Source organism: Phoenix dactylifera, chromosome 6 (genome assembly GCF_009389715.1).
Source record: "Phoenix dactylifera cultivar Barhee BC4 chromosome 6, palm_55x_up_171113_PBpolish2nd_filt_p, whole genome shotgun sequence".
In the NCBI taxonomy this organism is placed as follows: domain Eukaryota; kingdom Viridiplantae; phylum Streptophyta; class Magnoliopsida; order Arecales; family Arecaceae; genus Phoenix; species Phoenix dactylifera.
Genome location: NC_052397.1, coordinates 7866158 through 7883776, shown reverse-complemented (window position 1 = coordinate 7883776; position 17619 = coordinate 7866158). Strand labels below are relative to the sequence as shown.

Below are 17619 nucleotides of genomic sequence, written 5' to 3'. Positions count from 1 at the left end.
ATTTCACAATTCGGAATCAATTTGATTACTCATCAACCCCTCGTAATTCTCTCAATGTTCCTCAAATGCATGTACAGAATAATCAGGCATGGAGAATCAGATTATAGAGGAATCTACTACAATATCAATCAATATGCTCAAGTGGAATCAATTCACACTTGGCGACATTCATGAAAATGAATTAAGGATGCTCATGGTGCAAAGTACATGACTCCCACTCACCTGTCAATCCGGCCGGCCTCGATACGCCTCTAGAATTTACAGTAGGCAGCAGGGGACTTCTTCTCTTTCCCTAGCTTCTTGCCCAACTGTGACATGCATTACAATACATTTAGTTTGATTCAAGGCTATAATCTACGTGCCAATTATAATATAGGGAACTTTAATTGATTCAACTCCCCTGTTCCCTAAATCTTTTCTTTTCTTTCTCTTTTCCTTTTAATTAATTAACTCACCATTTATGTGTATTAGGGACTCCTTGCATGAGTACAAGGTCCTTTTAGCTTGATCTAGGCTTAATACCATTATAGCATGAATCCCTATTTCACCCGGATGAACAGTAACCGAACTGACAGTGGGTTACTTCATCCCAGTTTTGATCCACTTTCAGGACTCCAAATTTGATGAAATTTTACTAACATTCTACACTCACAGAGGATTCCAAAGAGATAACATGCGTCATCATGAGCCGTTTGCCCCCTAAATAATTGCCGAAGTTGGGACTTCGACACAGTTTTTCCGTAGTGCCGGAAAAATTGTCAAATCCGATTCTTCTTCTTTTAACCACCTCTACAACCCTTATCCGACCCCTCTAGACTATATCCACCCTTGTATAGCCTAATGTCATCAAAAGACTAGATAGGGATGGATATTTACTTTTTCTTTTTGGAAATCGAGGTCCTTGCGTAGAGGGAAGGAGATCTACGTTTTTCCTTCAGCTAGAAGTGCAACCGGGATCTCCTTCCTCTTCCTTTTTCCTTTCCTTTCCTCTTCTTTCTTCCTTCCTTTCCTCTCTTCTTTTTCTCTCTGTCCGTCTGAGACTCCCCTTGACTCTCTCTCGTTTCCATCCAAAGCCAAGCCAAACCCCTAATTAAATCACATCAAAACACTATTCACCCTTTGTTTAATATTATTAAATTCCCATTTTGCCCTAACACTTCAACATATCTACCGTTATGCCATTAACTTTTGATTTCTTCCAATTTACCCTTACCACTTCAATGCATCTACAACTATGCCATTATCTTTGATTCCTTCCAATTTTACCCCTTATATCAATTTAAAGGACTATTCTATCCCTTTTTATATTAAAAAAAAAATTTGGGGTTATTACATCCCCCTCCTTATATAAAATTCGTCCTCGAATTAAAAGAGTAAATTACCTGATTACTCAAAGGGTGAGTGTATCTTCTCTTCATTTCTGCTCGGTGTGGTATTGGAAATCAAATGAATTGGGAGTGTTTTACCTTCTATCTCTACCACACAGGTAGGATATACATACTTCGCTTCTATACTATCCCCTACAGTTACTAATAGCTAAGGATATGCATTAAATCTATCCTTAGCTAACTTTTTAGCAAAAAAGGGGACACAATGAATGGGTAGCTCCAGAATCAAATAACACTCTAGCTTTAACTTATCAATGAGGAGTATACCTGTCACAGCTGCATTTGATGCCGTGCTCTGTGGATTTACCGTGAACACCCTTCCTTGCCCTCTGCCTACTGGAGCTGACAGTTGAGATGGTCCAGCACTCTAGCTGTGAGTTTGTGCTGACCTCTACCTCTGCCTACAGGCTCCCTACTACTAGGCCTGTCCATCTGCACAGAAGGATAGGATGCAAAGGCACAAACTGTTGGGTGGCACCCTGGGCATTCTCTGACAAAAGACCCGCTGTCCACATCTGTAGCACACTCCCTGACCCATTCTGCATCTGCCAGGGTGCTGCTTCCCACATATGCACATACTGGCCATGATTGGAACCTAGATTCAGTTCTGGCCATAGTGACTGGAGGACGAGGTACTGATGGTAGAAAAGTATCTTGTGATTGACCTCTTCCTCCATTTCCTCTTACGTGGGCAGGTGGAGCTGAGCTACAGACTGCTCCGTCGGGCCTCGAGAGATCTACTCCCTCAGATCTATCTCTACTGCTTTGCCCTTTTTCCATACTCATTTTCCTCTGTTCTCTTTCAGCTCTTTCCTCTTGTTTCTGGTCTCCCACTGTTTTGCTTTATCAATCAGCCTAGACAAGTGGGACCTCTACTGCCAGTACTGCATTATAAAGCGGGGAAATCAGACCCCGCCTGAATCTTTCTATCCTGGCAGCTTCAGTGGGATGATGTAAGGAGCATACTTCCCCAATCTAGTGAACTCACGAGCGTACTCAGATACGCTCACTCCGGGCATCTGCTTCAGCCTCTCAAACTGAAGAGCCCGATTCTGCCTCTTAGCCGGAGACAAAAACTCATCCATCACTGCTTGCCTGAACTCTTCCCAGGTTGGAGGATTCCTACTGTACAATCTGTCCTCCACGTGCTCTGGTACCAGTCCAGGCATCTTCCTTCATTGTAAGCCCTACAAGTTCTATAGCTCTTGCATCAGAACAGGGCAGTCTCCGTATCATCTTTTCAGTCTCCTCCAGGAATCTTTGAGGATCTTCACCTTCTTCCCCCTTAAACTCCGGGTTCTAAGCCTCAGAATTCTTGTACAGTAATCCCCTCATCATTTAGAGCCCGCCTGGCCAAACTTCTTGGCACAGGTACAGGAGGTGGGATGGATACTACTGACGGGGCAGGAGATTTCCCCGAGCAATCTGCTCCCTCAGAGCCTGATTCTCCGCCAGTAACTGTTCCATCAATGCATCTCTACTTCCTACATCTCCTTGATCATCAACCCTCCGTCTATCAGTAGGAGGAGGTTTTTCTCTTTGGGGCTCGACATGTGCAGAACCCCATCCAATGCTATATCTGGCTCCATCCTCCTTCCAGGACGAGCAGGTCCTCTCTTGGAGGTATTCTTTATATCTCTCTAAAAAAGTCAAAAAGAGAGGATGGTCGTACACACTGAGTCATGATATATTTTACTGAGTTGTAAATGACTCATAAAATAACATACAGAAAAATCCTATGCTCCATAGTATAATCCTATACTTAATCCTGACTCATCCTATTGCTCTGACAGGACTCTTCTTAACCTTTGCTCTGATACCAAGCTTGTCACGACCCCGCCCCGTTCCCGGCGGGCCGCCCGACGGTCCTAGGGTGCGGGTAGGCATAAGGCCACCAGCCACCGCGTAGAACCCTACTACTATCAATCATCAATAGATCTTGAAAAATTTGGCATGATACATGCACAAAATGATCACTTTCCTATAGTGACCTGTCAGGATTATCTCAATACATACAACACACTACCTGTCAGAGCAGCAATCACATAATCCGTCACATAATGAACCTGGACAATATATATCAATACATTATCTCAGGCATATAACTCATCTGTATATAAAAATCTGGTTTCCCATTCCATCCATGGTCAAACCCATATCCACAACAGGATCTATGACTGTAACTATGCACTATATACAATAGAAGGTTTATAATACACCAAAAGGTATAAACCTCTATTACATTATACTATACTATACTATGGAGCGGCACAGCTAGCAGGCAACCACTAATCTTGCTCTTCTCTATCATACCTGCCCTGCAATCAAAAACACCAAACTGGGGAGTGAGTATATAAATACTCAGTAAGTGGAGTAGAGAGTACTATGCACATGAGACAAGATATAAATCATGGCTCGAGGTAAAATCTCAAGATCAATAACAAATGAACATGAACTCAACATAAAGAATATGGAGTAAATCATCAATATCACCACAATCAATATCAACTCATCTGAAGCATATATGGAATAATCAAGTCAACATATATGCTACTCATGAATATGTTCAACAGGTCATAGTACTGAATCATATAAATCAGGTGTCAATAGCTGAATCATCACAAGACAGCTATCGGGAGGTGGGTTTTACGCCCAGGCGAACCAGCAACAACTCCCTACTGCATATGCATACATCGAATATGACACCACACCAATATGTAAATCATCACTAGACAGCTGTCGGAAGGTGGGTTTTACGCCCCAGGCGAACCAGCAACAACTCCCTACTGTCACATGCATATGCAGGATAAGACACCATACCGATAACATAAATGCTAGACAGCTATCGGGAGGTGGGTTTTACGCCCAGGCGACCAGCAACAATCCCTACTGTCACATGATATGCAGGATAAGACACCATACCGATAACATAAATGCTAGACAGCTATCGGAAGGTGGGTTTTACGCCCCAGGCGAACCAGCAACAACTCCCTACTGTCACATGCATATGCAGGATAAGACACCACACTGATCATATAAATGCTGGCCAGTATCCAGAACAGAAATCCATCTCACATCTACATACTAAACGGCACCTCGCGGGAATTCTACATCCGCGGAAAGCCATACTGCACCTCGCGGGGTCTTACTATGCCCGCGGCAAGCAGAATATAAGTCGTAGGACCGGCCGATCCTACGCCTAGGGCCGTGTCCCCCCTAAGAAGGACTGGGCTCCGCCCACCCAAAAGGCTACTATGTGCACAAAGGCCGATGTTCAACCCCATCGACTATAGGTGTCTGCAGATACTGCAAGCCATGCATAAATGCCATAATCACCCTCCCAATACTCTACAAAAAGGAGTATAATCAAGATTACCACTCACTCGATCATGACCCAATCATAAACTAACATCAGGGTTAGGAGTGAGGGTCAAGGAAGTGCAATACAACTCAATATACCACTAAAAAGGCTCTACAAATCTTTGAAATGGAGGAAATGAAATCAATTTACAAAAGAAGTTATTTCACAATTTGGAACCAATTTAATTACTCATAAAAGAGTATAATCAAGCTACGACTCACAAGTCTTTAAAATAGAGGAAATGAAATCAATTTACAAAGAAATCATTCACAATTCGGAATCAATTTGATACTCATCAACCCCTCGTAATTCTCTCAATGTTCCCTCAAATGCATGTACAGAATAATCAGCATGGAGAATCAAGATTATAAGAGAATCTACTACAATATCAATCAATATGCTCAAGTGGAATCAATTCACACTTGGCGACATTCATGAAAATGAATTAAGGATGCTCATGGTGCAAAGTACATGACTCCCACTCACCTGTCAATCCGCACGGCTGATACGCCTCTAGAATTTTACAGTAGGCAGCAGGGGACTTCTTCCTCTTGTTCCCTAGCTTCTTGCCCAACTGTGACATGCATTTACAATACATTTAGTTTGTATCAAGGGCTATAATCTACGTGCCAATTATAATATGGGAACTTTAATTGATTCAACTCCCCTGTTCCTAAATCTTTTCTTTCTTTCTTCTTTTCCTTTTTATTAATTAACTCACCATTTATGTGTATTAGGGACTCCTTGCATGAGTAAAGGTCCTTTTAGCTTGATCTAGGCTTAATACTCTATTATAGCATGAAATCCCCTATTTCCACCCGGATGAACAGTAACCCGAACTGACAGTGGTTACTTCATCCCGGTTTGATCCACTTTCAGGACTCCAAATTTGATGAAATTTTTACTAACATTCTACACTCAAGAGGATTCCAAAGAGATACATGCTCATCATCGGAGGCCGTTTGCCCCCTAAATAATTGCCGAATTGGGACTTCGACACAGTTTTTTCCGTAGTGCGGAAAAATTTGTCAAAATCCGATTCTTCTTCTTTTAACCACCTCTACAACCCTTATCCGACCCTCTAGACTATATCCACCCTTTGTATAGGCCTAATGTCATCAAAAGACTAGATAGGGATGGATATTTACCTTTTCTTTTTGGAAATCGAGGTCCTTGGTAGAGGGGAAGGAGACTACGTTTTTCCCTTCAGCTAGAAGTGCAACCGGGATCTCCTTCCTCTTCCTTTTTCCTTTCCTTCCTCTCCTTTCTTCCTTTCCTTTCCTCTCCTTCTTTTTCTTCCTCTCTGTCCGTCTGAGACTCCCCTGTACTCTCTCTCGGTTTCCATCCAAAACCACAGCAAACCCCCTAATTAAATCACATCAAAACACTATTCACCCTTTGTTAATTTATTAAATTCCCATTTTGCCCCTAACACTTCAACATATCTACCGTTATGCCATTAACTTTTGATTCCTTCCAATTTTACCCTTACACTTCAATGCATCTACAACTATGCCATTATCTTTTGATTCCTTCCAATTTTACTTCTTATATCAATTTTAAGGATATTCTATCCCTTTATATTAAAAAAAAAAAATTGGGTTATTACATCCCCCCTCCTTATATAAAATTCGTCCCGAATTTAAAAGGGTAAATTACCTGATACTCAAGGGGTGGTGATCTTCTCTTCATTTTCTGCTCGTGGTATTGAAATCAAATGAATTGGAGTGTTTTACCTTCTATCTCTACCACACAGGTAGGATATACATACTTCGCTTCTATACTATCCCCTACAGTTACTAATAGCTAAGGGATATGATTAATATTTATCCTTAGTAACTTTTAGCAAATAAGGGGACACAAATGAATGGGTAGTCCAGAATCAAATAACACTCTAGCTTTAACTTATCAATGAGGATATACCTGTCACAGTGCATTTGATGCCGTGCTCTTGTGGATTTACCGTGAACACCCTTCCTTGCCTCTGCCTACTGGAGCTGACAGTTGAGATGGTCCAGCACTCTGCTGTGATGTTTGTGCTTGACCTCTACCTCTGCCTACAGGCTCCTACTACTAGGCCTGTCCATCTGCACAGAAGGATAGGATGCCAAGGACAAACTGTTGGGTGGCACCCTGCGGGCATTCTCTGACAAAATGACCCGGCTGTCCACATCTGTAGCACACTCCCTGACCCATTCTGCATCTGCCAGGGTGCTGCTTCCCACATATGCTACATACTGGCCATGATTGGAACCTAGATTCAGTTCTGGCCATAGTGACTGAGGACGAGGTACTGATGGTAGAAAAGTATCTTGTGATTGACCTCTTTCCCTCCATTCCTCTTACGTGGGGCAGGTGGAGCTGAGCGTACAGACTGCTCCGTCGGGCCCTCCGAGAGATCTACTCCCTCAGATCTATCTCTACTGCTTTGCCCTTTTCCCATACTCATTTCCTCTGTTCTCTTTCAGTCTTTCCTCTTTGTTCTGGTCTCCCACTGTTTTGCTTTATCAATCAGCTAGACAAGGTGGGACCTCTACTGCCAGTACTGCATTATAAAGCGGGGAAATCAGACCCGCCTGAATCTTCTATCCTGGCAGCTTCAGTGGGGATGATGTAAGGAGCATACTTCCCCAATCTAGTGAACTCACGAGCGTACTCAGATACGCTCACTCCGGGCATCTGCTTCAGCCTCTCAAACTGAAGAGCCCGATTCTGCCTCTTAGCCGGAGACAAAAACTCATCCATCACTGCTTGCCTGAACTCTTCCCAGGTTGGAGGATTCCTACTGTACAATCTGTCCTCCACGTGCCTCTGGTACCAGTCCCAGCATCTTCCTTCATTGTAAGCCCTACAAGTTCTATAGCTCTTGCATCAGAACAGGGCAGTCTCCGTATCATCTTTCAGTCTCCTCCAGGAATCTTTGAGGATCTTCACCTTCTTCCCCCTTAAACTCCGGGTTCTAGCCTCAGAAATTCTTGTACAGTAATCCCCTCATCATTTAGAGCCGCCTGGCCAACTTCTGGCACAGTACAGGAGGTGGATGGATACTACTGACGGGGCAGGAGATTTCCCCGAGCAATCTGCCCTCAGAGCCTGATTCTCCGCCAGTAACTGTTCCATCAATGCATCTCTACTTCCTACATCTCCTTGATCATCAACCCTCGGTCTACAGTAGGAGGAGGTTTTTCTCTTTGGGGCTCGACATGTGCGAACCCACATCCAATGCTATATCTGGCTCCATCCTCCTTCCAGGACGAGCAGGTCTCTCCTTGGAGGTATTCTTTATATCTCTCTAAAAAAGTCAAAAAGAGAGGATGGTCGTTACACACTGATCATGATATATTTTACTGAGTTGTAAAGACTCATAAAATAACATACAGAAAAATCCTATGCTCCATAGTATAATCCTATACTTAATCCTACTCATCTATTGCTCTGACAGGACTCTTCTTAACCTTTGCTCTGATACCAAGCTTTGTCACGACCCCGCCCCGTTCCCGGCGGGCCGCCGCGACGGTCCTAGGGTCGGGTAGGATAAGGCCACCAGCCACGCGTAGAACCCTACTACCTATCAATCATCAATAGATCTTGAAAAATTTGGCATGATACATGCACAAAATGATCACTTTCCTATAGTGACCTGTCAGGATTATTCAATACATACACACACTACCTGTCAGAGCAGCAATCACATATCCGTCACATATGAACCTGGACAATATATATCAATACATTATCTCAGGCATATAACTCATCTGTATAAAATCTGGTTCCCATTCCATCCATGGTCAACCCATATCCACAACAGGATCTATGACTGTAACTATCACTATATACAATAGAAGGTTTATAATACACCAAAAGGTATAAACCTCTATTTACATTATACTATACTATACTATGGGCGGCACAGCTAGCAGGCAACCACTAATCTTGCTCTTCTCTATACAATACCTGCCCTGCAATCAAAAACACCAAACTGGGGAGTGAGTATATAATACTCAGTAAGTGGAGTAGAGAGTACTATGCACATGAGACAAGATATAATCATGGCTCGAGGTAAAATCTCAAGATCAATAACAAGATGAACATGAACTCACATAAAGAATATGGAGTAAATCATCAATATCACCACAATCAATATCAACTCATCTGAAGCATATATGGAATAATCAAGTCAACATATATGCTACTCATGAATATGTTCAACAGGTCATAGTACTGAATCATATAAATCATGTGTCAATAGGCTGAATCATCAACAAGACAGCTATCGGGAGGTGGTTTTACGCCCAGGCGAACCAGCAACAACTCCTACTGCCATATGCATACATCGAATATGACACCACACCAATATGTAAATCATCACTAGACAGCTGTCGGAAGGGGGTTTTACGCCCCAGGCGAACCAGCAACAACTCCCTACTGTCACATGCATATGCAGGATAAGACACCATACCGATAACATAAATGCTAGACACTATCGGGAGGTGGTTTTACGCCCCAGGCGAACCAGCAACAACTCCCTACTGTCACATGCATATGCAGGATAAGACACCATACCGATAACATAAATGCTAGACAGCTATCGGGAGGTGGGTTTTACGCCCCAGGCGACCAGCAACAACTCCCTACTGTCACTGCATATGCAGGATAAGACACCACACTGATCATATAAATGCTGGCCAGTATCCAGAACAGAAATCCATCTCACATCTACATACTAAACGGCACCTCCGGGAATTCTACATCCGCGGAAGCCATACTGCACCTCGCGGGGTCTTACTATGCCCGGCGGCAAGCAGAATATAAGTCGTAGGACCGGCCGATCCTACGCCTAGGGCCGTGTCCCCCCTAGGAAGGGACTGGGCTCGCCCACCCAGAAGGCTACTATGTGCACAAAGGCCGATGTTCAACCCCATCGACTATAGGTATCCTGCAGATACTGCCAAGCCATGCATAAATGCCATAATGCACCCTCCCAATACTCTACTAAAAAGGAGTATAATCAAGATTACCACTCACTCGATCATACCCAATCATAAACTAACATCAGGTTAGGAGTGAGGTCAAGGAAGTGCAATACAACTCAATATACCACTAAAAAGGCTCTACAAATCTTGAAATGGAGGAAATGAAATCAATTTATAAAAGAAGTTATTTCACAATTTGGAACCAATTTAATTACTCATAAAGAGTATAATCAAGCACGACTCACAGTCTTTAAAATAGAGGAAAGAAATCAATTTACAAAAGAAATCATTTCACAATTCAGAATCAATTTGATTACTCATCAACCCCTCGTAATTTCTCTCAATTTCCCTCAAATGCATGTACAGAATAATCAAGCATGGAGAATCAAGATTATAGAGGAATCTACTACAATATCAATCAATATGCTCAGTGGAATCAATTCACACTTGGCGACATTCATGAAAATGAATTAAGGATGCTCATGGTGCAAAGTACATGACTCCCACTCACCTGTCAATCCGGCACGCCTCGATACGCCTCTAGAATTTACAGTAGGCAGCAGGGGACTTCTTCCTCTTGTTCCCTAGCTTCTTGCCCAACTGTGACATGCATTTACAATACATTTAGTTTTGTATCAAGGGCTATAATCTACGTGCCAATTATAATATAGGAACTTTAATTGATTCAACTCCCCTGTTCCCTAAATCTTTTCTTTTCTTTCTTCTTTCCTTTTTAATTAATTAACTCACCATTTATGTGTATTAGGGACTCCTTTGCATGAGTACAAGGTCCCTTTTAGCTTGATCTAGGCTTAATACTCTATTATAGCATGAAATCCCCTATTTTCCACCCGGATGAACAGTAACCCGAACTGACAGTGGGTTACTTCATCCCGGTTTTGATCCACTTTCAGGACTCCAAATTTGATGAAATTTTTACCTAACATTCTACACTCACAGAGGATTCCAAAGAGATAACATGCATCATCATCGGAGGCCGTTTGACCCCTTAAATAATTTGCCGAAGTTGGAACTTCGACACAGTTTTCCGTAGTGCCGGAAAAATTTGTCAAAATCCGATTCTTCTTCTTTAACCACCTCTACAACCCTTATCTGACCCCTCTAGACTATATCCACCCTTTGTATAGCCTAATGTCATCAAAAGACTAGATAGGGATGGATATTTACCTTTTTCTTTTTGGAAATCGAGGTCCTTGCGTAGAGGGGAAGGAGATCTACGTTTTTTCCTTCAGCTAGAAGTGCAACCGGGATTCCTTCCTCTTCCTTTTTCCTTTCCTTCCTCTTCCTTTCTTCCTTTCCTTTCCTCTCCTCTCCTTCTTTTCTTCCTCTCTGTCCGTCTGAGACTCCCCTGTGACTCTCTCTCGGTTTCCATCCAAAAACCACAGCAAACCCCCTAATTAAATCACATCAAAACACTATTCACCCTTTGTTAATATTATTAAATTCCCATTTTGCCCCTAACACTTCAACATATCTACCGTTATGCCATAACTTTTGATTCCTTCCAATTTTACCCTTACCACTTCAATGCATCTACAACTATGCCATTATCTTTTGATTCCTTCCAATTTTACCCCTTATATCAATTTTAAAGGACTATTCTATCCCTTTTTATATTAAAAAAAAAAATTGGGGTTATTACAAGAGAGAATCTCATCATCTCGGGTCTGGATTTGGTCTGATCCTGGTCTTGGGCTTGGTCCGAATGTTTCAAATTGACCATCAGAGGAAATGTCAAGATCTTGTTAGAACGTGGGCTTGCTTAGAGAGAGAAAGAGATACACAATCTAAGGCTATTTGAGCTTTTGGGTTTGATCCACTTAGCTAGGTCCAATCAGAGGCTTGACCTATTTACTCCGCTTTGACCAGAATCGGAAAAGAGATATTTGGCCTAGGTCGACCTGAATTAATTAATGTTCTGGTCCATAATGAACGGACTCGGCTCACAATGGATGAAGAGGGCCCAATAAGGCCCAAAAAAATACGACCAACAATAGATAAGAAGGGCCCAAAATAAATGATCACGACCCAAAATGAACATGGCCCACAATGGACGAACAAGACCCAAAATGAATACAACCCATAATAGATGAACAAGCCCACAATGGGTGAATGGGCCACAAAGGATGAATAGGCCCACAACGGATGAACGGACCCACAACAGATGAACGGGCACCCCACAATGGGTGAACGGGTCCACAATGGGTGAATGGGCCCATAATAGATAAGCGGACCCACAACGGTTGAATAGGCCCACAATGGGCGAATAGGGCCCAACAAGGCCCACAATGGAGATGGCCCAACACAGTGAACAGGATGGGTCCACAATGAGCACGGCCTAATAGGGCCCGAAATGTTTGAACTGGTCCTATGTTTGGCCATAACGGGCATGGCCTAACAGGCCCAAAATGACTGAACTGGGCCCATTGTTGGCCCACAATGGCACAACCCAATAAAGTGAACAAGGCCCAATAGGGCCCAAAATTGGCATGGCCCAAAGAGTGGATAGGGCCCAAATGGGCACAACCCAACAAAGTGAATAAGGCTAATAGGGCCAAAAATGGGCACGACCAACAAGGCCAAAATGAATGAACTGGCCCAAATTCAAACAGGCCTAGATGAATAATCACGGCCCAATGATGACCCAAAAGAGGGTTCTTCATCCCGTTGAGAACACAAGGAAGAAGGAGGAGAAGAGAGGAAGGAGAGGGAAGAGAGGAGAGGAGAGGTTCTGGCAGCAGTCGGCCTAGGGATGACAGTCAGCCATCGACGGCAGCAGTAGCTGACGGCTACTGCGGTGGCCGACGAGGAGAGGAAAAAATCGAGTCCTCAATTTGGATCCAGAACATGGAAAATGAAAAGAAAACTTGATTCGGCTACAGATCGAAGAGTAGAGGGAAGGAGGCTTACCAGCGATCGACGGAGGCGGGGGGGTCTCAGCCAAGGAAGGCTCGGTCCAACGGCTAGTGCGACGACACTCGAAACGGAGAGAAGGAGCCTCGGAGCAGAGGAAATGGAGAGAGAAAAGGGAGGAAAGGGCTCGACGCATCACAGTTGCAGGGAGGAGAGGGAGGAGGTCCTCGGTAGAGGATCCAGAGGAAGGGAAGAGGAGGCTTTATAGAAAGCTTTCAAATGGCTCATCGCCACGATTTCCACAGCGGTTGAGCGTGATCGGCAGCCGCTCAAGCAATCGCAGAGCAACTGCAGAACGGCCACAGTGCCTCCACTCCGCCGCGCCCAAAAAAGGCAGAGCAGGGGGTCACGACCGTGATCCCCTATTCCACCACTATCCAAATTGCCCTACTAACTTGCCCGCGACTTCAGTCCAATATGGCCCTTCTTGGGCCTGGTCTTACTTCTTCCCTCCTTAAAAGAATTTTGTCCTCAAAATTTGAAGAATCTAGGCCTCCCAAATTTAGAGATGCTCAGCCCATTGAGTAACATAAACTTAAGATCTTATTATCCTCGATCAAATCAGTGTGATAGATAACTTCGGATCAATTGTAAAAATTTCATATAAACTAGTAAGATTGCACTAGAGAAGTGACTAACTAAAATCTAAGATTGAAATCATCATCTTAATGCAAGTCACTCTAGATCAGATTGGAATTATCTCACAACAGGATCGATAAAATTAATTGTATTTGGGGTAGAATTTGAAATGAAATAGATCTCATACACTTATCATGGTAGTGTGTTGATCCCTTAATGGATAATTACCAACCTTAGAGTCAAATCTTATATGGCTAGGAATGTAATTCACAAAATGAGCATGTAATGATGGTCATTAGTCACAATGGTCTATCTCAAAATGATGGGTATCAAATCACAAGAGTAAGTCCGAGAGAGCTAAATATTGATCCCGTGATTCGATATGTTAGAAGGCTTTAAATTTAGCATAAACTTATAAATCATAAAGAGGGAACAATTACAAATGACTTATTTGGATACTTAAAATTTAGATCCTGATCAACTCACCCTATCATGTAATGCTTATTTTTTTTTTTAACATATCAATAATAAAGAATCTATCAGAGAGATAACAAAGTCTTATCACGATTAACCTAACCTTTTCTTGTTAATAAAAACCTTCTTTATTGAACTATCTAGTTACCAAAACATAGTCAATATTTTGCTCAGTTTAAAATGACTCAGTCCACCATACTTTTGCTGCGCAACTCTGATCAATATTCTCCAAAATTTCTTAATAATCCCAGATCATCAACAAATTTTTTTTTAATAATATCCAAGCAAAATTTTATCCTTACTTTCCAAATACACTAGATCATGATTAATACTCAAGATAATTACCATATTTGTACCATCGTATGATCAAGTAATCATATACTAGATCCCATTTGAGCTGAGCCAACTCTAGATTTCCTTGACAATTCCATACTACAATTTGATATTGATCTCTCTTTTAAGAAAATTAATTTGATGCTCCAATAATGGATTAACTCACTCATAAGCATATTTAACCTTCCTGAATCTTATCTCTAGATTAAACTCATTGAGGCTTTTCCTGAAATTCCACTAGCATTTCTCATATGGTGATACAAAATCCATAATCATATATTTTTTTTAAAAAAACTAATTTTAGGAATCATATGATAACTTGTATCAGTCAGTAATATTTCTATTATTACTGTAATACTATATCAGCCTATATTATTTTCGTTATATGGAGTCTATACACGAGTGTATATAATTCTTGAAATATACCGAATATGACAGAACATAGATATAAAATTATTTGTTTTTCTTTTATTTTTTTTTCTCCTTCTTCTACAATTATTTTATTAGATTGTTTTGCTTTAAGCACATGTCTGGTCTTGATTTTGTCTGACCATTTAACTGTTGGGTGGGAATGCTGTAGTCACAAAATTCTCTCTCCTTTGTTTTTTTCTTTTTTCTTTTCTTCTTTGTCCCTTTTTTTCCCTCCCAATCTTTCTGGGTCATGAATATTTGCAGTATTCAAAGTGCAACCCCCTTTATTTCCTTGTTGAGCAGATCAAGGTAATCATCAACCTTATTTCAGCTAAGGGTGCGCCAATTACAATGCCTGTTATATATGTATGAATCTGTGCGAGCATTATATGCAGTTTGAACATGAGATTATATCCATTATATGCATTTGTACTCATGCAAAATGCAGTCATCGAATAGGTTAAAATGCAGCATTGCATCTAGGCTAGGGGTACTATATTACGAGCGATATCGAGCAAAGATTGGATGTGCAACGAAAAATAATCTGAAAACTGCATACCCCCTTATGAAGGGAATTACAGGTATAATTCAGGGCATCCGAAAAGAAACATGAGAGGAATCATAAAAAAAGACTAATGCATCCCCAAATAAGTCTTCTAGCGTGCAATAGAATCTACATAGAAAGTTGATCTATTTTTGGTATACCAAAAGTTTTGGATTGCAAAGTCCAGGGTTTTCTGATCTCTTAAGGACCTGATTAATTCTATAAAATTTTTAGCCTAAATCTGTTCGAATAAATCTGTTCATTATTCTTCCTTGCCTCTCGATCACTTTCCACTCACATGATCAAATAATGGCCAAAATGCAGGAACAACTCACAGCTCGCAGTTTTTGTGAATATATATCTGGATTATTGACTGGCCCATGGTTGATGACTATTGAGCTGACTCATAATAAATGGGCTAATGGAAAATAGAAAAGCACTTAATGTTCGTGCAGTGCAAGCAATCATAGAGCCTTTCCAACAAAATTACAATCTTTCATATTTTTCTGACAAAGAACAAAACATGTCCCCATAAACATGTCTCCATAACGCATCTCATACATTCGTGTGTGGATTTTGAGCAGTGATCTTGTGTACTTAAAAATTGTATTGCCTTCACCATTCAATCAGCCATGGCTTAATTTTCATGACATATTATGAAATGTCGAACACCAAAATTTTACTTTCTGAATGGACCTCTTATTTTCTCGGAGCATGGATCCTCTGCAGTGCACCCGCCACACCGCAGAGCATATAGCCATCATTGCAAGATGGACAACCATCAAACAAGACAGCCTACAAGCATCTGCCATCCCATATATAGTGCATGTTTTTTTTGATAACCATCTATCTTCTAATGACTAGCTGTCATTGGGAGCTTCGTAACACTCTTATAGGGTCAAGTTCAGCTTACTCAAAGTTCTCATCAACTTGCATGCCACAGAAAGGCTGCTTTGCAGTCACAGAAATGAGGAGTTAGTTTGGTGCAAATCCAAAATCTACAAATATTTTCCTTGCGAAGACATTACATCTGTTTGGGTACTGCATCATGCACCAAACTACGTGCAAGAGAGGTAAAAACCGAACCGAACATACTCTAGTATTCATACGCCAACAAGCAGAAGTATCGCTACACTACCTAGGACTTAATACATTTTTAGAATAAAATAAAACGAAAGAAAAGAAAAGAGTTAATCTACGTGGTGTTGAACCGGGATGCAAGGCGGGCCGCTTAAAAACTCTCGGCGGTCCTCCCATCCGAACCGGGTCCCTTGGCCAGCAGCACCGCCCGGAGCGCGGCCTGAAGCGCCACCGCCGGCCGCCCCTCATTCCCTCCTCCTGCTTTCACCTCCATCATCTCCACCTCCAGCACGCTCCTCGTCCTCCCTCCGACCGTCGTCATCTCCGCCCGGACCGCCCTGGCCCGCACCGACCCGACCGCCCGGCTCAGCTCCCCCATCAGCCCCGGCCGGTCTGCGCAGCACACCCACGCCCTCACCCTCCCTTCCTCCCCCTCCCCTTTCTCCTCCACACCGACCTCATCCCCTCCCCGGGGACCACCACCGCCACGTCATCCGCCATCCCCTTCAGCTCCCTCACGTGCCTCACCACCTCCCCCAGCAGCGTCGCCTTGTCCATCTGAGCAGCACCAATCAAATTAATCTCAGCCGTCTGATATGATCTGGACGCTAGAAGAGGGGGTGGGGAGGGCGTGGTACAATAATTACGTACTCTGGCGGTCGATGGGAGGAGGCTCCGGAGGGTGGCGAGGTGGCCGTTGATCCGCTGCCGGCCGCTTCCTCTCCGCCTCGCTGTGGCTCCGGTGAGCCTTCGTCTCCGCAGCTGATCTCGGCGCCGCTCCTCCGCCGTCCATCCCCTTCGCCGCCACCCCGCCGGCTCCAATAGCTAACATATTTCAATCCTCTATGCACAAGTACGAGAAGACGAAACACAGCAAACGATTATAAATGGAAAATTAAATGAAATAACAATTTTGATTCAAGGAATCAAGAACTAACCAAAGATGGAAGGCAGGAGTAAAACCCCAAATATAATGCGAATCGGATAATATCTTACCTTATTCTTCCTGTTTCTCCACCTTTCCTCTTAATTTTGTGGGATAATCAGGGATAACGGGAAAGACACCGCCCGGGTTTGAAAAGAGGAGGGAAGCCACGACCTCCTACTTATAAGAGAAAATAACCTCGCGGTTAAAAAAAAGGGGGAGGTATTTATTTGGTTAAATTACCTGGGGAAGGGTAAAAGACTAGGAGAAAAGGAAAGGGTTGGGGAGTAAAGTGTTCCCGAGGAGGAGGAGAAGACGAGGTAAAAAGAGGGCATCGGGACGGCGCGTGACGGCGGAGGGACGGGGCTTTTGGGGGACACGGGGGGCAGGGGGATCCCGACCAACGCCGTCGTGTTTCGTGCGGGAGCCGGCGAGGGGGTTCCGTTTGGCTCTGGAAAAGAAGAGAGAAAAGAGGCATGGCTTTTGGTCTCCTTACCTTCTTCTTTGACTGGGACGGGTGGACCGGTGGAACATTGTACCGGGTTCAAGTTGGAGGCTGGATTTTGCCTGTTGGCGGGACAACGAGCCTGGAGACTGACAAAGCTTCTGGGCTAACC

The 17619-nt window shown here is 42.9% G+C and overlaps 1 pseudogene; it reads right to left on the bottom strand.

Moving 5' to 3' along the window:
* Window positions 1-16228: 16228 nt before the first annotated feature.
* LOC120111172 lies at window positions 16229-17352 on the bottom strand (annotated as a pseudogene).
* Window positions 17353-17619: the final 267 nt, after the last annotated feature.